Genomic DNA, 22580 nt, shown 5'->3' with positions numbered 1-22580 from the left:
AGTACGAACCAGAACTGGCACTGAACTTTCTCCAGAGGTGTTTCAGACTGATTACGAGTCAGCAGTCATAAGTGCCATTGCAGAGGTTTTTCCTGATAGTTATGTGAGGGGTTGTCTGTTTCACTATTCACAAGCTTTGTGGCGTCAGGTAGTTGAGAGAGGTCTTGTGCGAGAATACACGAACAATCCAGCAATTCAGTCCCATGTTCGACGTGCTTGGGTGAGCGGCTGGTTTTTAGTGGCAGGATATGAGTGAATTTTTCACGCGCGGACGTCGGAGAAGACAATCCGCGCTAGGAATTTGGATCCCGATCCTAAATTGAAAAAGTGTGGTTTTTAGGGTTAGAAGTTAAGCTGGTGATTTGTTGGGATTGTTCTAAAGTTTGTTTATGAGGTTTGTTGTTTTAAGGAATTTTATGAGGTTTGTTGTTTTAAGGAATTTAGCTATATGGGGGTATTTGGAGGGGTTATTTGTTGGGTTTAGTAGTAAGGTCTCTAACAGTATCTATACTACCACAATGTTCACATTCATTACTTTCTTTAATGTTAATTCTATTTAAATACTGATTACAAGGAATGATTGAGTGTAGAATTTTGAATTGCAGTTACTTATACTTGTTTCCAATTCTCATGTCCATTAAAATTTTCCATTTAAAAACATCTTCATTAGCAACTTGGAACACATTATATTACACCAAAATTTACTTTTACAAGGTGTGTCAGCAAGTCTGATTCCTTTAACATCAGGATGCGGTTCAATTTCTATAAGACCCTCGTTTTGGAAACTAAACATGTTCTGCCCTATTGCCTGCCTTCCTAATAGCATTGACATACCTACTATATTTTCTTGGTGTTATGTCAATTCCATATTTCCTAGCAATTGTTTCGCGTTGAAAGAAATCCCCATTTTTTTGTGCTAAATAATTAGATGAGTATTATTGCTTTAAGCAACTCAAACCCAAATATAAAAATATAAACCCTGGTATGCCAGTCCACGTGGCAATGTACAGGGCCATGTAAAATAAAATCGTGGACAAATAACATGAATAAATGATTATAATAAATAAATAAAAAAACAGTAGTAAGGTGATGTTGTTTTTGAACTGGGGGTGGGGAGGTGTGTGTGTGTGTGTGGGGGGATTGTATAGTTGTGTTTGTTGTTGTTTGTTTTGTGGGCAGTGGTTGAATATACGTTCTAGGTTTTCTGGAATGTTACAGTGGATGCAGTTTGGGTGTGGGTGTCTGTTTTGTTTGTATAGTGTTTCGTTTAGATTTAGTTGGCCGCTTAACATTTTATCTGTTAGAATAGACTTTGTGAAGTTGCGGCATTTTGTAACTGGCTTACTGAAAAGGGATTTTGTCCATGTGGATTTACAATTTTGAATATTAATTTTGAAATTTTGAGATAGGATGTTTTTTTCTGATTAGTGATTTGGTTTCGGCTTTACTGGTGGTGAAGTTTATGCATGGGGATGGTTGGGTGGTGGCTAGTTTGGCTGCTGTGTCTGCTAGTTGGTTTCCTTGTATGCCAGTATGGGCAGGTGCCCATAGGAGTGTTATGGTTTTCTTTGTTTCTGTGATGGTAGTGTGAATATCTATAATATTGTTAATGATGTCCTGGTGCGGTTTGGATTTTTTGTTATGAATCTGGGTTAATGAGCCTAATGAGTCTGAAATTATTAAGAAATTTGTATCATTTGATAGTTTTATATAGTGATAAGCACATTGGATGGCAAGTAGTTCAGCTGTGTTGGTACGTGTGTAGTTGGTATAGTGAAAGTTAGTGGTGATTGATGAGGGTTGTGTAATCTGTACGCCTAGTCCTGTTATATTATTGATTGTTTGGGATTCATTGGTATAGATGTGGGTGTGTTTTGGCCAGTTTTGATGAATGTAGTTATTGGTTATTGATGTTTTGTCTGAGTTTTTGGTACCTGGATGGAGTGTGAATGTTTTATGTAGAGTGAGGTCTGTTTTTGTTGTTGTTGTTTTTTTTGTTTTTGTTTTTTTTGGGGGGGGGGGGGGGGGGGGGGGATGATGGGTTTGTGTAGATGTGCCAGATATGGGGCTAGATTGTGATTGTTTTTACATTTTTTCAGGGTGGCGGGTCTAAGGTTTTTGTATTTGTCTGTAATCTGCTTGAATATTGGGTTGTGTTGGGCCCCAGCCCAGTAGTTTAGAATGGTTTGGTTGCGTCTTAACTGTATGGAGGTGGTGCCAGATATAAGCTGAAGTGTGTTTAATGAGGTACCGGTTCTGGTACCCAGGGCTGTTTAAAGGGCTTTATACTGGTTGGAGTTAAGTTTTTTGTCTAGTTTTTCTGTGATGGAGTGGAGGACCGGAGCGGCATAGTCTATTTTAGGTTGGATAAGTGATTTATACATGTCAAGTAGTGTTTGTTTGTCAGCGCCCCAATCAGAGCGCCTGATGATTTAGATTTAGAACTTCTTGACATGAGGTGACCAAATTATGAATATGGGGGGGGGGGGGGGGCACTTTAGCTGTTGGTCAAGGTGATTCCCAGAAATTTTGCTTCCTTTTTTTGAATGATATTTTGGTTGTTTAGGGTGAGTTTGGGTGGATAATTTGGCATGTGTCTGTTTTTGAATAGTAGGCCGATGGTTTTTTGGGTATTAATTTTGAATCCCCACTGGGCTGCCCAGTATTCTAGGTCACTAAGTAGGGGTTGGATTCTTTTTTGGATTTCTTTTAGTGAGGTTGACGACGTCCAAAAAGAAATGTCATCAGCAAATTTGGCAGTAGTTATGTTTTTAATTCTGGGTGGAAATATGAAATCATGAAGTTAAACAGAGTTGGTGATATGATACTTCCCTGTGGGGTGCCATTCTCTAAATAGTGTGGGTCTGATAGGGTGTTGTTTGTTTTTACTGTGATATTTCTGTCGCTTAAGAAAGAGTGAATGAAATTTAGAATTCTACCATCTATGGCTTGTTCTTTAAGTTTTTGGAACAGGCCGTTATGCCAAACCATATCGAATGCTTTACTGAAATCTATGAAAATGGCCACAGTGTATTGTTTTTGGGCGAGTGCTGTTTTGACGTCGTGTTCCAAATGTAAAACATGGTCTAAAGTTTGGCGGTTAGACATAAAGCCACTCTGGTCCTCGTTAAGGAGGTTTGGGAGGAAATTTGGAATTTTAATCTATTATTGATGATGGATTCCATAATTTTACAGATATGGGAAGTTAGGGAGATGGGGCGGTAGGAATCCGGTTCTCACGGGGGCTTGCCTGGTTTCAGAACCAGTACCATTTGTTTTTTTACATGATTGGGGGAGGGAGCCGGATGTCCAAATCTGATTAAATAATTGAAGGAGTAATTTTTGAATTTTGAGGGGAAGGTGGTTGAGGATGATGTAGCTGATGTTGTCGGGGCCTGTGGCTGGGGCTGTGTTCTTGTTGTTGATTGCAGTTTGAAGTTCGTGGATGTTGATTATTTTGTTTAGTGGCATGTGTGAGAGGGGTGGTCTGTGTGAGTAGGTGGGTGGTTTTTTTTATATTGTGTTCTGCATGTTTGGTGTGTGATTGGTGGAGCTGCTGGTAGCCGAAAAGTGAATCGCCATGGCATTAGCCTTTTCTTTGTCAGTATTAAGGGTAGGAAAGGTGGGGGCTGAGAAAGTTTTGTAGGTACCTTTAATGGCCTTAAGTTTTTTCTAGAGAATTTTGGTGTTTTGTTTCCCCATTTTCAAGGTGCTGGTAAAAGTTTCCCAATGTTTTCTTTGGACTGCTCTTATGAGTTGCTTGATTGAGTTTCTAAGGTTTCTAGCCAAGGGGAGTTTGGTTATGTCCCGCTTGGCTTTATTTAGTGCTTTTTTCTCATTTTTCTAGATTTTTCAATATCTGAGCTCCATCAAGGGACAGGTGTGTGGTTGGGTGAGATTGTGACTGTACGGATGCATTGGGTGGCTATTTTGTGTATAATTTTTGTTAGGTTTGAGTTGAAAATGTCATTGTCATTGTTTTGGATGTGGTGAATATTTATTTTGTTGCAGAGTGTTTTGAATGTTTTCCAGTTTGCCTTATTGAAGTTGAATTTGGATTGCTGGGAGGTATAGTCTAAAGGAGGCTTGTTGGGGGATGGGGTTGGGGATGAATTTGGAATATGGGTAGGGAATGAGACAGATATTTTGATGGGCATGTGGTCAATGCCCCAGGTGTCCGAATGTACCTCCCAGCTTAATTGTGAATGGAGTGAGGGTGTGCTAATGGTTAGGTCAACTGCTGTGGGGGATTGGAGATGGTTTAGGGGGATTCTAGTAGGTTGGTTATCGTTTAAGCTGAAGTTGTTGGTGTCTATCCAATCATAAATTAGTTTGCCAAATTTGTCAGTAACGTTTTTTGTGCCCCACACTGGATGGTGGTCATTGAAGTCACCTAGGTGTTTTGGTCAATAGACTTGGTTAGTATTTCTAAATCTTCACCTGTGAAGGGTTTTGTTTTTGTATGATATACATTTATAATAGTAATTTTGGTTTGGTTGATGGTGGTTTTAATAGCCAGGCATTCGAGGTTTGGGGTTGGGATATCTATTGTTTCATAATTGAGATGTTCCTCAATAAATATGCCGAGGCCCCCATGTGGTGGTCCGGGGAAGTTAGTGGGACGGGGGTCTATCCTGCCGAATGAAAATATAGCCTGGGATTTTGAAGGCTTTTTTTCGAGATATTTTGGTTTCCTGGACTGCGATTATTAATGGTCGAATTTTTTCAAGGGCTATGAGTGCCTTAAGTTCATGCCCATTGGAGGTGATCCCGTTACAGTTCTACTGTATGAAGACGATTATAGGGTTTTAGAATAGAGGGGAGTTTAAGTCTGGATGGTATGGTGTTCTTGGGCTTAATTTGGAAGAAAGATGCTGGGTGAGGTTTTTCTTTTAAGTGCCCTGATGGCTGCTTGGAAATTTTTAAAAGTTTTTTTGGTAGAGGTTTGGGAGGAGGGCCAGGGAGTGGATTTTCTTGGGGGTGTTTTTTTTTAGGAGGATCTCTGCTGACAGGAATTCTATCAGTTTGTTTGTGATTGAGTTCTTTGGGGTAACTATCAGTGAGGGGGCTGTTTCGAGTGTTTGTAGTTTGTAGTGCTTAATGTTCCTGATTAAGCGCAATGATATAAACTCTCACTGACTGCTCAGTAACATTTATGTAATATTAGTAATATTCAAATAAGTGTACTTGTTCTTGGTGTGTGTGACGTGGATACATATATATAAGCAACCAATGTATTATGATCAGGTTCCATTGGTATTCCTTCAGCAAGTGCGAATCAGGTCCTAACACATCTGTTTTGTCATGTATCACGCGCTATACAGTCGAACCTCGCTTATCCGGACAATTGCTTTTTTAAAAATGTTTCTGGATATCTGAATACCTTGTTAACTGACGAGAAGTCCTTCCCCTACCTCAATTCTACCGATGCATAATTATGTGAAATGAATGGCAAAAATATGATTTATGAAGGGTCGACCAATTACTAATAAAATACATTGTGCTGTACAGACCTACACAGCATGTAGCCTCGTTTAGACAATGCATTTGTTTTGTGTACAGATGTGACGGCGAGGTTAGGGTAACCTGACACACATGAGCATTAAATAGCCGTGTTCACCTGTACTAGTTGACTGCCAAGGTTGAACGCATTCATGTGTGAAAAATGTTGTCGAGGCATCTGTACATCTTCTTTGTCGAATTGCATTATTAAAGTACATCAAAATGAGGCATCATATACATTCATATATATTTGTTGAGAATGAAACCATGAAGTGTAGCCAGGACATTTCCTCGAAACTATGGGCGGCCATGTAGCTTCAATATCTTAATGAGTTATATCACTGAACATTGGTGTATTCAGTAAACAAAGATCTGAGGGGCTGTATTTCCTTCATCGAACAGACGCTGCGTTCATCGCAGTTTGTGACTTTCTAATCTTATTGGGAATCATGCAGTTGGTGTCTAGCCGGTTGAGCCACATTTCAAAAATGACTATTGCCGAATGCGCCACATTTTCAGCTGTGTGCATTTCACCTATTCTAGCCGGTAATTAATTAATCAGATTACCGATACCTTTAAATGAGTGTCCCACATTTAAATTGAGTAAACTCACCTCAATTAGCTTTTAGAGATTACTAAGCGTGGTGTTCTTTAGAGATCAATGGCGGTCTTAATTAACATTGAGTTAATCCTGCTATTCATAACATATTTAAGTGAAATCACCAAAAATGGCATAACCTATATATAAACTCAAATAGCCAAATCAAAAAAGTACTCAGCAAACCACTAACCAAACCAAAATTTCTCCATCCATCAAAAAAATTCGACAGAGTAATCACTAAACTCCAAACAGGACACACCAACCTAGATAACCACCTAAATTTAAAAACAAAACATACTACAGGTAACTGCCCACACTGCAAACAACTAGAAACCCCAGAACACGCACTCATCCACTGCACACACTACCTAACACATCGAACCGCATTACAAACCACCCTCAATCTAAACAAGGCTCTCACTCTAGAAGCAATACTAAACCCACAAAATAAACTAGAAAACTTCAAGGCCTTAGGCGTATTCTTAATCAAAACGGAACTAATAAAACGCATCTAAAAACAAAATAATCTACCAAATCAAAATCACATAAACAAACAAACATCCACCATACCCAGCTCCCTTAGTTCTACTCCCCAACCCCATCGGCATCTATTCCAAATCTCAAAATTCCCAAATTCTATATAAGCTACCCCTAAAGCCCCCTCTTGGGTCGCACACACCACTTTCGCCTCTTTCGGGAACACATTAAATAGCCTGGCCGGGCCCGTGTGCGAAATACGCATCAGTCGGAAAGCGGACGTTAAATCTCCAAAGTAAGTAAGTAAGTAAGCACTCCATGTGTCATATCACCGTTGTGTCACAGGTCCCGTACTGTACACAACCCTCCGCGCCTACCAAGCTCGGTTCGCTCACCAGCTTAAACTGCACGGTTGTCAATCACCCAGGTCCCTGGGACTGACAAATATGAATTTGGAAATGGAGATGGCGGACGTATGTCCAGAAATTACAATTGTTGAGAGTTCGCCCAACTCTCAAGAGAACCAGCCCAGTTCGCGAAAGGGTCGGCCCAACCCAAAATCCCTTCACTCCGGTCACCAGAAAAACTGCCCAAAAACCCAACCAACTTGACTTATAGTCAAGCCGCGCTAAATGTCCCTGACCGTTTTCAGGACCGATTCACGTTCTCAGGAACTAAAAACAAAGAAAATATCGATAATAGTGCCGTATGGGCTCAAGGCATACTTAAACGTAAACATCCTCAATAATTCATGGTGACTTTAAGGCCCACAACCCTCTTTGGGAAGACAGGAATGATTCATGCAAATACGGCAAAATGGTAGAGAAATGGGTTGAGGACGACAATCTCATAACTCTGAACAACGGCAGTCACACACGTTATGACCAAGTCCACAACACGTGGAGTTCAATTGATCTCACAATTGCCACTAACAACCTGGCCTCACATTGCCAATGGCAAGTCCATGACGACACTTGGGGAAACAATCACCTTCCTATACTCACCTACATAGGTAGCCCACCCCAATTAGAGGAACAGCCCAATCCTCAGCCCACATGGGACTATGCAACGGCTGATTGGCCTAAATTCAGGAAGGAATGTATATCATTCAAGTCCTCAGAAATTGCCTCGGATAATCCTGATCTTTTTTGCCGAAATCTCACCTCAGCAATTATTGCCGCAGCTGAAAATTCAATTCCAAAATTTTGACCACAAAACTGGCAAAACTCAGGTAACATGGTGGAACAGGGAAATATCAAAAGTTAGGAGAGTGAGAAAGAAAGCCCTTAATATGTCAAAAAGGGATAAATCAGCCTTCGCCCAAGTCTGAGCAGCCAGGACAAAAGTAAGACAACTCATAGACGATTCTAAAATAGAGTCATGGCAGACCTTCTGCAAATCCCTGAGAAAACAAATGCTAAAAATGAAGCAACATACACGCAATCAGGGGTAGGCATAAACCCACACAAAATCCCAAGTTAGCCAAGGCCCATACAGTCAAAGAAAAGACCAACATTCTAACTGAGCACTTCTCATCTGTCAGCAGCAACACAAATTTCAGCAAAGAATTCAAGCAGGAAAGAGTCAAGACCATGCCCCAGCCCGGGCTAGGTTAAAACAAGAATTGCAGTTAGATCCGCTATCTGTCATAGATCTCCTAAAGCCAAGAGATGCAATAGGGAAGGCCAAACTAACTCTATTTCTGAGAGATGGACAGCTACTCGAATGTATATAAACTGAGCAGCCAAGGATAAAAATGAAATCATATCAATATACGAAAATAGAAATCATATCAATACAAAAACAGAAATAATGTGAATACCAAACTCACAATAGATATGTGTACCCTACTCAAACACAGGAGTCCCAAAGAGGGATAGGTCAGCCGAAATTGCTTAGGCAGAAGGCGACCTCTTAAACACTTAATGCAACAACAACTCCATGTCAGAACCATGGTAAATGCACAAGTTCAAATAAAGTTCATTGAACGTGGCAGAGGAGGCGTCATTTTGTACTATGATGGCTTTAAGTTTCGGTGTAAGAGCAGTCGTGGTGAAAGAAGATACTGGTCCTGTATTGTCAAGGAGTGCACTGCAAGGATCACTACTCAGGGTGAGTTGCTCCACGCCATTGAGAGCATTCGAGTTTGAGGATGATGCCTTTAAGGCTAGACTGATGGAGAGAGCGAAGACAGAAACGAGCCCTATACCCACTATCTACGGAGAGGAGATATCCAGACCACGCCAACATCTCGACATCGTCTAAGAAGCAAATACCTGGAAGCAAATACCAGCCCTGAAGTCTCTCACCACTATCCTCTACCGCCAGAGACACAAGACCTTGCCCCGCCTTCCTGACAGCAGACCCCAGATCCAGCTGGAGGAGAAGTACTCCCAGACTGACGGAGGCGACCAGTTCCTACACCGTGTTAGTGACGACATCCTCATCTTCACTACAGACCAGAACATTGAACATTTGTGTGCTGCAGGCATTGTATTTTGTGATGGTACATTTTATGCCTGTCCAAAGTTGTTTGATCAGATTTATTGTTTACATGCTGAGGTGTTTGGCCATATGTTTCCATTAGTATACTGTTTGTTGTACACTCGAACAAAAGAGTGTTATGTCAACATGTTTCAGTACCTGTGCGATTTTGTTAGTAGGCGAGGCCTAGAGTTTGCCCCACTTACAATTCAGTTGAACTTCACCTACGCCCACCACTCACCTCTATAAATACATACCTCCATTCCTTCACCTCCCCCTCCTTGCCACCGCTCACCACCTACAACCGCAAACATCAACACATCTCACCTCACCCAAGCAACAACACCCCAACAACATAACAGACACACGCATCATCACACACGCAGACATCCCCGATCCTAACTCACCCACACCTGCGGGAGCACACAACACTTCCGGGAGGACAATCGAACACATCGTCCCGGGCGAGTATGGCAAAAACACAGAACAAACCACCCACACCAAACCAGCCAACTCGCCTCCACAAACCGTTAACCCGAAAAAACGCAAACTTGACACTTCTACTCCACCATCATCACCCACATCCACCCCGTCTGCCTTCCTCACCACCTTCGCCCTCTACTTTTTCCGTAGGATCAGCAACCACACTTACACACGAACTCTCAGCAGACAAAATAGGACTATGGTTTAAACGAGAAAAAATACACTACAAAAGCATCAAAAAGCTAACAAAGGTTACCAAATAATATTCCCAAACCAAGAATCCTTCAACGCAGCCAAAAGATAGTCCAAATTTTCCACGTTACCGTAACTAAACAAATTCCAAATTGGCAGCAATTCACCTGAGGGGTATAAAGGGTTAATCCTAGAGAATCAACCGTAGATTTAGAACTTTACACCCAAGAAGCCAATACCAACCAAGACTTAAACCCCCAACCTCAAATCACAAGCACCCGCAGAATAAGCTCAACAAGAAACGGAAAAACTGTCCCCACCTCAATCGTTATCATAAACTTACAAAAGCGCTAAATTTCCTGAAGCCCCTGAACACATCTCCTTCGGAGCCCACACTAACTTAGAAGTAAAACCCAAAAGGTCAAACAATGTTCAAGCTGCCTTAGGGGCGGTCGGGTAGCCTAGTGGTTAAAGCGTTCCTACATGGGTACAATGTGTGAAGCCCATTTCTGGTGTCCCCCGCCGTGATATTGCTGGAATATTGCTAAAAGCGGGGTAAAACCATACTCACTCACTCACTCAAGCTGCCTTAGATATAATCACACGGCCTCCCAATGCACATTAAAAAAAAACTAAATGTAAAAAGTGCGCCCAAACAGACTGCCCAGGCATATGCTCACCCTGGTGCATCCACTGCAAATGCATTGAGCACACCTCACTCTCAAACCAATGCCCTCACAGACACACCCTCACCCAGCAGGCCAACAAACACATCAACATAGAAACGGCCAAAATCCAAACACGGAAATTTGCACCACCGACGCCCAAACCACTCCTCTCCACACCACACCCAAACACCATCCCTCCAACAAACACCACACCGAAACTCCCGGACTCTGTCTGGGGCAACTACATAGAAACCGCACCCACCTCATACACACACCCAGCAACACAACCACCCACCAACTCCCCCATACCTCACATAGCCATAACCTAAACACCCACATGCAAAACAAACCATAAAATGACCGCCATACCACGACCCTCATCTAAACACTCTACAGCCCAACATCACTCCCCCACAAACAAGCACAACAAAAAACCCACAAACACTAAAGAATCCACAGCTACACCCACCCCTCAAGCACAAACACAACCCTCTACACCACAAACACCCTCACAAGCCACCCCTATGGAAACACAAAACACTAAACCTAACCTAACCGACGAACATGAGTACTCTACCACTGAAGAAATACATGAAATTACTACCACTCTCAGCCCCTTAAACAAACAAAAACTTCCCTAACTAACTAGCATCAAAAACCTAAATAATCTCACCTTACTTCTAGCCTACATGCATAAACAAAATTCACCAAATGCTAGCATTAAATCATTTCACAAAGTGGCAGACAAACTAAAATTAACAACTCTCCCTTTCGACCTCTTCGACCACCAACTAAAAGAAGTTACCAATTAAAATAAAACTAAATTAAAAACTACCAACCACCCATCCCCAAACATGGAGGGACTAATCATCCTTCAATGGAATGCCAACGGACTTGCCTCCCACGGCCATGAACTAAAAGCAAAATTTAAATTAGACAAAGGTCCACACATTGCCTGCATACAAGAAACTAAATTCTCTGCCAGAACTAAATTTACCATACCAAATTATAACTCAGTTAGAACCTACCGAGGCAAAACAAACCCAGGTAGTGCCGGAGGCGGCCTAATCATTTACGTCAGGGAAGACATAAATTACGAAGAAATCAAAATAAACACACTAAACTTAGAAGCAAATGGCATCCAAATTACAATCAAAAACAAAAAAATAAATATAATAAATATATACCACTGGGCAGAAAAACAAGTTAAATCAGAGGATCTAGGCACGCTAATCCAAATTGGAAATAAATCAACAATCTTCCTAAGAGACTTCAATGCCCACCATCCCACCTGGAGCATTGGAGACAAATTAGATAAACATGGCAAACTAATCTCAGAATGGATAGAAGAAAACGATTTAATACTTCTAAATTACAACCAACCCACTAGATGCGACAAAATCCACCACATTAGCATTGTATTGTGATTTTGATTTTGATTTTTGTAAATATATTTCCGATTATAGTACTTGTTGTTCATGCATATGTTCTAGCAATAATCACTTTGATAAATATTCGGTTTGCTTAATTTCTACTTTGAAAAGCTTCGTTGGTCTGTATAATTTAGCACGCGCATGGTTGGGTGCAAACCAAATTATGTTTATTTCTCATAAATTAAACCACCAGCGGCGGTACTGGAGCATAATTATATCTAATTTCATACAATACAGAATGTTACGTAATTCGTATTAAATCAAAAGTTGACTTATAGGTTATAACATATTATTGCGCTTTTGAGGATAAAAGTGAACTTTTGTTTGCGGATGAAAGTACAAAAAAATACCCTTAAAAAGACATGATTAAAGAATTTCAGAATCAACTGTATTTATGCACGACTTCACACAAACTGAAAAAGTATACATATGTTTATATAACTATATTTACATGCATGGCACAAAGATTAACATGAAATAATAATGTTGGTCATGCTTGTTAATTTCTACATTTTATTGTTATTGGTAATCTGAGGATGTTGTAATTATACACGGGTTCTGGTCTTTGACGTAGAATACATGAACTGGTTGAGTGACCTTCTGCAAATATATACAATAGTTTGTTGGCTCGACATGCTATGCTCCATAGTTGAAGTTATAATGTAAAAATAATAGTGATTTTGAATTATATTAAAACCTTTTTATACATTTATGTATTTGACATGAGAGGGGTAGCGACACACATGTATAAACATGCTGTATTTTATAATTATGATTGTACAATTTGGATTGCATTAAACCTGTTTCGTCAAACAAATATAGGATTTGATGTTGTCATATCGTGAATCAATATATTTAATATTCACTTAATGACTTTGTTGTGTACTAGTCTTGTAAGTAAATTTTATTTCTTCCAACTGTTCTATTGCGAACACATATAGAGTCAGCGCTCATGATCGTCAAATCTATTGCATGAATGAATGAACATATCATCATTAATAAACTTGCCTGAGCTCAATGTGTGTTCTGAAGTAAAATCTGTGTAAGGCATTCTGCACGGCTTCGTTCACGTTCACCCTCAAATGTACGATAGAAAATTGTTCGACTGCATTTTTGTGAAAAAAACTAGACTCAATCCAGTATCAGGCCCTAAAACTGATCACACGAACTCAACATGGCACCTCCTCCACCTCACTCCAGGCCTTAACAGGAGAAATGCCACTTAAACTACGTAGGGAACAACTTACCCTAAACTTCTGGGCCGCGTCCTAATCAAACTCTCTAATCAAAAACTTAATAAAAAACCATATTAGCCCTTGAAACCAAGCCCTAGGCCGGAAAAATCCACTACTTACTCCAATTTTCCAAAGAATAACCAATTACCTCAATGAACACAAAACAATAATTTTAAACAAAACAATATCTTCATTCCAAAACTTAAAATACCAAAAATAGAAACAACACTAGCCGATACACTAAATAAACAGACCGATCCTTACATCGCTAAAACCACCACACTAGCATACATACACGAAAATTGGCCAAATTGGTGTCACATATCCACAGACGGATCCTCAGATCCGATCTCAAAACACACAGGTTTCGGAGTCCACATCTCACAACCAACCCAAAACACCCAATCTTACCGACTCCCAAACAACCAATCCATATTCACGGCCGAACTCATGGGCATGGCCTCAGCACTACACAATCAGCAATCTAAAAATCACCAAAAAATCCTCATCCTAACCGACTCCCCCAGTGGACTACAAGCCCTCAAAAATAAAAACACTAAAAACCGCCCCAAACTAATAAATCAAATACTCAAAAGCTCAAACAACTTAATAAAAGCAGGTAAACAAATAGAGTTCATTTGGATCCCCGCCCACATAGGAATCTTTGGAAATGAAAACGCAGATAAAGCAGCAAAATTATCCCTTAAACTCACAGAAATAAGCTTTAACTTACCCAGCTCAAAATCAGAAATCAAAAGTGTCACTAAACAAAAAAATCAACAAAAAATGGCAAAATATATACCAAAACTCAAATAGCCAAATCAGGAAAGTACTCAAAAAAACCCCTAACTCAACCAATAATACTACACCCATCCCAAAAAATCGACAGAATAATTACTTAACTACAAACAGGCCACACCAAACTGAATAATCACCGTAAAATAGCTAATCTACACACTACAGGAAACTGCCCACATTGCAAACAACAAGAAACACCAGAACACGTACTCATTCACTGCACACACTACCAAACACACCGAACAACATTACAGACCACCCTAAATCTTAAAACCGCACTTACACTAGTATCAATCCTAAATCCACAAAATAAATTTTAAAAATTCAAAGCCTTAGGCATATACCTAATTAAAATAGGACTAATTAGTCGCATTTAAACCCCAAATAAAATATTAAAACCAAAACCACCTAATCTAACAACCACCCAACACACACAGCTCCACCCACTCTTGGCATTCAGTCCAAATCTCAAAATTTCAAAATTACTTTATAAGCAACCCCTAAAGCCTCCCTCCTGGGTTGCACAAACTCACTTTTCCCCTTTTCAGAAACACATTAAATGGCCTGGCCGGGCCCGTGTGCGATATACGCTTGCAGTCGGAAAGCGCACGTTAAATCTCCAATATAAGTAAGTAAGTAAGAAAGATGGACTGTGCATACAACTGTTTGTCAAACAATATCAAGCAAAAGTTTAGATTCAGAATCACCATAGCAGGACATAACAGAAACATATATATTAAATTGTATATATTCATATTTGCCGCTATTCACGATAAATTTATTTTACCGTCACTGTTTAAAACTACTCTGAACTAATTGTATGTATAGATCATCTTTTTTGTAAACAGTAGGCGAACGTATTATATATCTAACTGTTACAAAAGTCTATTTATTTCTTTATTATGTAAAATGCTGTCAACATGAATACATGCCAATTATTTCATAACACTCCAAATAAAGTTGTCATAAAGAACATAGTTTTAAAGTATATTTGTCACATGCAATAATACTGTCCGGTATTATTAGTAATATTTTCAATATCAACCACATACTGTGAGGATCCAGTAAGAAGAAACTGAGTGAAGCAGTGGTAAAATCTATCCATATATACAAAATTGTATATTGTTGGGTATACCTTGTGTAAATTAAACGCGAACTCTTTGATGTTAGCAAACATTCTGAGTGAAGCAGCATGGGTTGAGTTCAGTGTTTTGAGTGGGTTATCAATCTGAATTACGGAATCACCAACAAAATATAGCGCTGTATATATTCAAGCAGTTTGTTTACACCGTAATACTTCACTCGAACATATGACAGGCATTGAAAGCATATAAGCACGGCAACTTGGTCAGCTAACATGAGGTGGGCATCCCTGAAGAAAACAACAAGCTTTGCAAGGCTTTCCCTCTACATCGCACGTCACCATTATGACGTCATATCGCTCATTGTGACGCAAAAGATATGACGTCACAGTCGTATATAGAAAAGCGCCAAATTTCCAAGCTCTCTGTTGTCTCCAAAACGTAAATACATTCCATTTGTAGATTTCTATCGTGTTTTCTGCATGAAATGTATTGCCACACATCCTTGTGTAGTAAACGCTTCTGTGCATTTTATAACCTGTAATTGTAGATATAATTATTTAAATATGCCTACCGATAATGACTGAAAAAAGTACTATTCTATGAATAATAGTTTCCGCGGTGATGCGTCAAACCAGCTGTTTCAATCAGAGGGGGTTTATTGTGATTTAATAGCCTCTGACTGACCAATCAGAATCGAGTAAATTCCAAATTCATGGTAGAATGATGTTTATGAATACAGACTCACAAATTGTTTCCCTGTCTGAGACAAATTTCAGATGCTCAATGCCATTTAGTTGTTTGCTGAAATACTATTCAAACAGTGTTCCAAATAGACATATACAGGCCCGAGGCCGACAGATTTTTTCTTGGGCTGATAGTTTTAAATTTCAGCAGGCCCTTACGGCCTACAGTTTATTTAAGTTTATTTTTAAGCATTATTTAAGGAATGTGATAAACATAACTTTCATATTTATTTACAGTAGGATTAGACCATTCAAATGACATACAGTCCTAAAGATGGTTTACAAGCTGATAATTTCCTTGATAAATGTTGGCTTCACCTATCAACATGGAGTCTCTCGGCTGGTTGTGTTTTGAAATTTATATTGCAAGAGTATGTCTGCCTGCTTCAGCTCAAAATTTTTGGTCTCCAGTTTTTGTCCTCTGTGCCTACAAGTTTTGAAAGATGCTGGCCCTTAAGGCTCTCTGTTTACTCTGCTGAGTTTCAGACACTGATATTAAAAGCCTCACCTGGACTCCAACCAGTGCAGGGGCGGTCGGGTAGCCTAGTGGTTAAAGCGTTCACTCGTCACGCCGAAGACCCGGGTTCGATTCCCGACATGGGTACAATGTGTGAAGCCCATTTCTGGTGTCCCCCGCCGTGATATTGCTGGAATATTGCTAAAAGCGGCGTAAAACCCTACTCACTCACTCACTCACTCAAACCAGTGCAATACCTGTCAAATGTAAAACTATAGTCTTTACGAACAACGGGTGGTCCAGGCGCCGCGATTCTCTGTGCCGAGTTGCGTCCCTCCGGCACGCCAGAAACCTATGATTGTGGGTTCGAATCCCGTTTCGCCCCGATGATGTTTCTAGGTTTGTCAGCACCATACCCGTGCTCCTGGGTTTCACTCAAGTGGTAAACGTCGAAGACCTGTATCACTTCGGGCTTTCCTCCCACATTAAGCTGACACGCTGTGGTATAACTGGAATACTGTTAAAAACGCCACTAAACCCAACTCACTCACTCATTTCAACCAGAGACCAAATGTTCATTCCACAGGGACAACCACCGGCAGTCCTACTGACAGAAGCGCGCTAAAAATGTCTCCCAAGTGCCGTCTCTGAACGTGTGGCTGGGAAAGTAGTCGCGGAAATAAAAAGAAACAGATTTTGTCCTCTTATTGTCAAATGAGGTCATTCTTTACTATGTCCCCTAATTATGAGTTCCATAACGCTAGCTCTAAATAGGGATCTAAAAATGGTTCAGTATATAAAAGCAATGATACTCGGTTCAATTTACTTACCAATTTTTTAGTTGGTTTTGTTTTTATTGTTGTTTGACGCCGCACTCAGCAATATTTCAGCTATATGACGGTCGTCGGAGCATCTATCCAAGTAATTTGGATAACATGACATGCATCAAGTATTATTATTTTAAAAAATGGCAAAGCCGCAGGCATAGACAATCTCATTAAAATCACATATAAGTTCTCGCTGCCGCTGAACAAAGATCTGAGGACATATCATTACGGGTCACGTCAGTACGGGAACTTTGACCGAGAACTGAAATGACTAACGAGAAGTCGACATCAGCCGATAAGAAAGCAGCCTCCTCGAGCTGTATGGCACTCATTTCAACCTGTCGACTTCCATTTCAGACTACGCTTGAAAAATATGTTGACACAGTTCTCGATTAAAGTTTTGAAAACTGAACAAACAAACATTCCGGAATGTCTAATATATGGTTGAGGTTGTATGACAGTGTTTCCCACGTACTGTGCAACCACATTATTGGCAGTAAATAAAAATATATACCCCCTATATGTAAGTAGAGAAAAGGAGCGTCACTCGCCATCTTGCCGGTTAGTTTACATTCGATATCCAAGGCGAATTTTTTAAAATTACGCCTTATTAACAAGCGCCTTTCTGGCCGTAGATTGATCGATAACACATTTCTACACATGTTCAAGTCATCTTTATTCGATTAATGTCCCTTACTTACCGAAATATCGACAGTTTATTTCGCGAGCTGGGAAAATGTCAGATATGCGCTGGTCAATAAGCGTAATATAAAAAAAATCGCCTTGGATATCGAATGGTGTCTAAAGTGGATCAGGTAGTCAGGGAGTTGGTAATTGTGTCGAAAGTGGATCAGGTTGTCAGGGAGTTGGTAATGGTGTCTAAAGTGGATCAGGTAGTCAGGGAGATGGTAATGGTGTCTAAAGTGGATCAGGTAGTCAGGTAGATGGTTATGGTGTCTAAAGTGGATCAGGTGGTCTGGGAGTTGGTAATGGTGTCTGAAGTGGATCAGGTAGTCAGGGAGTTGGTTATGGTGTCTAAAGTGGATCAGGTAGTCAGGGAGTTGGTAATGGCGTCTAAAGTGGATCCGGTAGTCAGGGAGATGGTAATGGTGTCTAAAGTGGATCAGGTAGTCAGGGAGATGGTGATAGTGTCTAAAGTGTATCAGGTAGTCAGGGAGTTGGTAATGGCCCTCTTAAGTGGATCAAGATCTATATTTCAATCACACTGCTTCCAAAGCTATTGTCAACATTAGCCACCCAGTAAACAGCATCCTTGTTGGTTTAGATGTGTTAGTAGCAGGGTTTGGTCTTGGTCTTGTTTTAAGATGACAAAGGTGTCGTCTACGTTTTTGTACCAGCAAATAGGTTGGATTGGTGGTCAGGCGAGGGCTTGCTGTTCAAAGAAGGTCATGTAGATGTAGGAAGATGAAGTGTTTGTTTTGGTCGGGATATGCGACAAATGGGGGGTAGTTAAAAGGGCTTACTGTATCTTGGCAATTTTGTGGACCATTTGAAAGATGCACCTTTTTGCAGAGGGTTGTATTGAAGGGAGATGATGCCAGAATTTCTTGCTACAAATTGTGATTATACCAGATCGACCTAAGATATGAGCATGTCATGGACATTTTTATAGGGTGTGACCTGTTTGACTGAATCTATTTTTGAAGGATCAACATGAATTTCATCTTTGCTGAAGATATGCCTTAAGTAGATGACTTGTTTTGTTGCAAATTTACATTTGCTTGGTTTAAGAGTGAGTCCTGCTTCTTCGATCTTTTGGAGTACTGCCTTGAGGTGATTCAAATGTTCCAAACATGTTTTCGAAAATATTATGATGTCATCGCCATTTCTTTAGTGCCTCTGAAATGGTTTGCAGAAATGAAATGCCATTGAAGCATTTTTTAGACCGAAAGGGAGGCGATTCCGACCCAAAACACCATCGGGTGTAATTTAGGCGGACTTGCGTTTTGCATCTGGATGGAGTGGTATTTGCCCAAAGCCACTAGCACAGTCAAGCACACTAAAAATAGTACATTCCTCCAGTAGACGCGAGTACAAACATGTCCAGTTGACTGTTGTTGTAAAAATTGGTCTTCTATTTTATAAAAATGATTCCTAATACTGCTATTTTCTGTACCGTTACTATGTTTTAATGAACAGTGAGAAAATTTTAACAATCTCTCCACAGGTTGAATTTGAAATGTGCCGTAAAAAAATCTCAGCCCTTTTTTTTTATCAGAAAAACTCAGCCCCATAAAATGAAGAAAAAAACATGACTCAACCAAAAAACCTGAATACCAAAAGTTACTCAGAAGAAAGTAACGTGTATATTCATCCCAGAAGGCATTTGTTTATCTTGACCCTGAAGAGCTAACGAACCACTTCAGGATTATTTTACCAATGCTGTCAAAGGTAAGATACCGTAGCGATTGGCAATTGGTAAATGAACAATCAAGTCAGCGAGCTTGACCACCCGATCCCGTTTGTCTGCATGTGATTCTGTGCCTGAGCAATGTGGGTTGTGTGGGTCAAGCAGGTAAACCCTGTTTGTTTATTGAACCTGATTCTGTGGCTAGTTCCAGGAGGAGTTTCTTGAGGGTGGGATGTGTCATACAAATTACTGGATAACACTTGTACTGCTTCTGTGAGATTCTATAAGATAGGCACTTTTCCTGGGCTTAAATAAGGTCGTGTTCAGTGACGGTAACGGGTTTGGATTATACCTCTGCCAGAGACCTTAACCTGGGGATCGAGCGATCATCGCGAGCAGTTCTCGACCCCATCGCGCACATGTCATTTCATTAATGTCAGGTCGAGGCCTAGCTTATTTGTGTGAGGGTGGAGGGGTTGATGGATGGGTAAGGATTGCGTTCTCGCTATGCTTTGTTTCGTGTTGCCTTTAGAAGTGTGGCTAATACTATACAATAACCATTCAATTGGATCTGCCCTTTAGAAACGTTCTGCAACAGACAATCATAAGGATATAGATCCGTTACTTGCAGGAGCTGACTTGGAGAATACAGCAATGTGATAAAACATTGTATGTAATTTGTATAGTTGCTTATATGAATAATTTCTAATCATATTTTGTTCATTATTTATTAGCACGCACACGCACACGCACATACGTACACACACACACACACACACACACACACACACACACACACACACACACACATACATACATACATTCCAAATATCTATTTTCAATTTTTATGTATTTCTTAGTCTTTGACAATTTCGAACTCTGTATGTACCGATTTTAACTAAAGTTATCGCCTTTGATTATTTGGGCAGTAGGGTAGCCTAATGGTAAAAGCGTTGGATCGTCACACTGAAGATCTGGGTTCGATTCCCGACATGGGTACATTTCTGGTGTCCCCCGTCGTGATATTGCTGGAATATTGCTAAAAGCGGCGTAAAATCAAACTCACTCACTCACTCAATGTAACAAAACTGTCTGCGAAAAAGCTTGCATGTACAGCACGGCAAATGTTTATAATCGGGAAGATGATTTCAGCACAGAAGTACACATTCCGCGAGGTCAAGTATGCAAATTTTGTAGGCCCAGTATCTTATATTGAGGGAAATATTCAATAATTGAATTTGACATTACATCTTTTAACTACTTTTTCCTGACTTGAAGTTATATGTTAAAACATAAATATGCGGGATACTATGTAGTATTCTGTTACACTGGCATCTGACTATCCGTCGTAATTAGGAGATAAACATACTGTGTTTTCAATTTGGAGCCAGGTTACCTATATTTTTAAGCCCGCTAGATTGAATTTGGAACCAAAAGAGCAGCTTACAATGCCTCTTACTGGATGTCATACCGTACTGAATCTATGTAAAACGGGAACATGTTGAACTTCTCTGTAGGGAAAAGATGATAAGAGCAGTCATTTGCCAAAATCCACACAAATGATCTGAGACCATAAACTGCATATTATTAGATATTCCCCAGGCACACACAGGCAAAGGAAAGAGCTTTTCTCTTCACTTGATGAACTGCACCACACCCGGGCAAATAACCACGTGGCATGTGTATGTCCTCAAACAGGACGTTAGTGTGTACAGATGCCGTGAACAGTTTGTTCATACAAAATATACTCTGCAAAAAAGAAACGCAAAAGTAGTAAAAGTGTTGCCGACATCCATTAAAAAATTAATACCAAAAAAAGTCATGGCTACATGGATTGGGATTGATTTGTGTGGAAAGAATGAGGTAGTGCAGAAATGTGGTGAAAAGATGAAAAATCGCAAAACACAACCACCTGAGATCCTGGCGCCGAAACACACAAACATGACACGCACAGGCACGTGCAACATCACTTTAGGCTATAAGTTGGGTTTTCATTTGCATGTCATCACAATCGTACAGCAAGTGAACAGTGAAACCATGCCACGACTGGCGGAAGCCCAACGTAACAACGCCATTGCGACGTCAATGGTGTTAAGGTCACAGAGTATGGCCACAACTGCGATGGAGACATTTTATGCTTTGCCTTGCGGATGGTAGACGTCATGTTTATAGGCGTTGCGGGGAACGTTATGCACGAAACTGCACACAGGTAATAGTGTGATGATGTGGACAACCATCCCCTACGCTGGTAGAACAGACTTGGTGCAAGTTCTGTAGAATTTAACGGCACAACTTTACACGGATGAGATTCTTCAGCCACACGTCCTTCCCATTATCTAATTTGATGCACTGGATCAACGAATGCGAGCACGTCAGAAACATCCACAGAACCTCCGACAGTTGGCACTTACACTGCATGGTGGGAGAACATTTTCCAGGCCACAAATTCGGGATCAGTTTTCTTCCATAGACCGACGATTGCAGTCAATTTTGGACTGTAATGGTGGCCATACAAGAAGAGAACAGATGACCTTCACCTTGAAAATCTACTGTTCCCTGGGTTAATGACAATGATGTGTACCAATATTGAATAATCGATTATCAACTGTTGATTATTTTCATGATATATAGAATATGCATCTAAACTCAATTTTGCGTTTCTTCTCTTTGCAGAGTACATGAAGTGAAAAGTATAGCATGCCTCCCCTCACATTGTTATAAACAATAAAGAATACCTAATATTTATTGTAGCGAAAGGGGAATAAAGACAACAAAAACATTTCCATAATCATATCAAGTTTCATCTTCCAGAAGCAAGAGGGTTAACTTGGCTGGAATTTTGGAGTTATACTATGGCTGGACTAGCGATTCTATGCGCAGTCCTTTAAAAACGAAGTTTACATTTAGTTCGTAAACTGCAGATTTCGGTTGATTGCAAGATTTACAACACATGTATACCATAAACTTGGTGTAGACTGACATTTTCCAAATCTTTTCATGTTTAGTGCTAAAATAATTTGTTGCACTTTGCGAGGTAAGACCCGTTTTATTACAATATGGATCTTGATTATCGATCAGCTTGTCTTGATTGACCGCCGTCATTTTGTTTGAAGCAAATGCAAGTCATATGATTGGTCATTTGAAGGGACATAACACGTAATAGCCACTAGTGGAGCTACACTCGAGCCACGAAATTCCAGCCTTGAATGCAAGGGTGGTAACTG

This window comes from Haliotis cracherodii, unplaced genomic scaffold (genome assembly GCF_022045235.1).
Source record: "Haliotis cracherodii isolate W230 unplaced genomic scaffold, xgHalCrac1.p SCAF_12, whole genome shotgun sequence".
Taxonomy (NCBI): Eukaryota; Metazoa; Mollusca; class Gastropoda; order Lepetellida; family Haliotidae; genus Haliotis; species Haliotis cracherodii.
The sequence above is the reverse complement of the archived record's forward strand: the minus strand, read 5'-3'. Positions refer to the sequence as shown.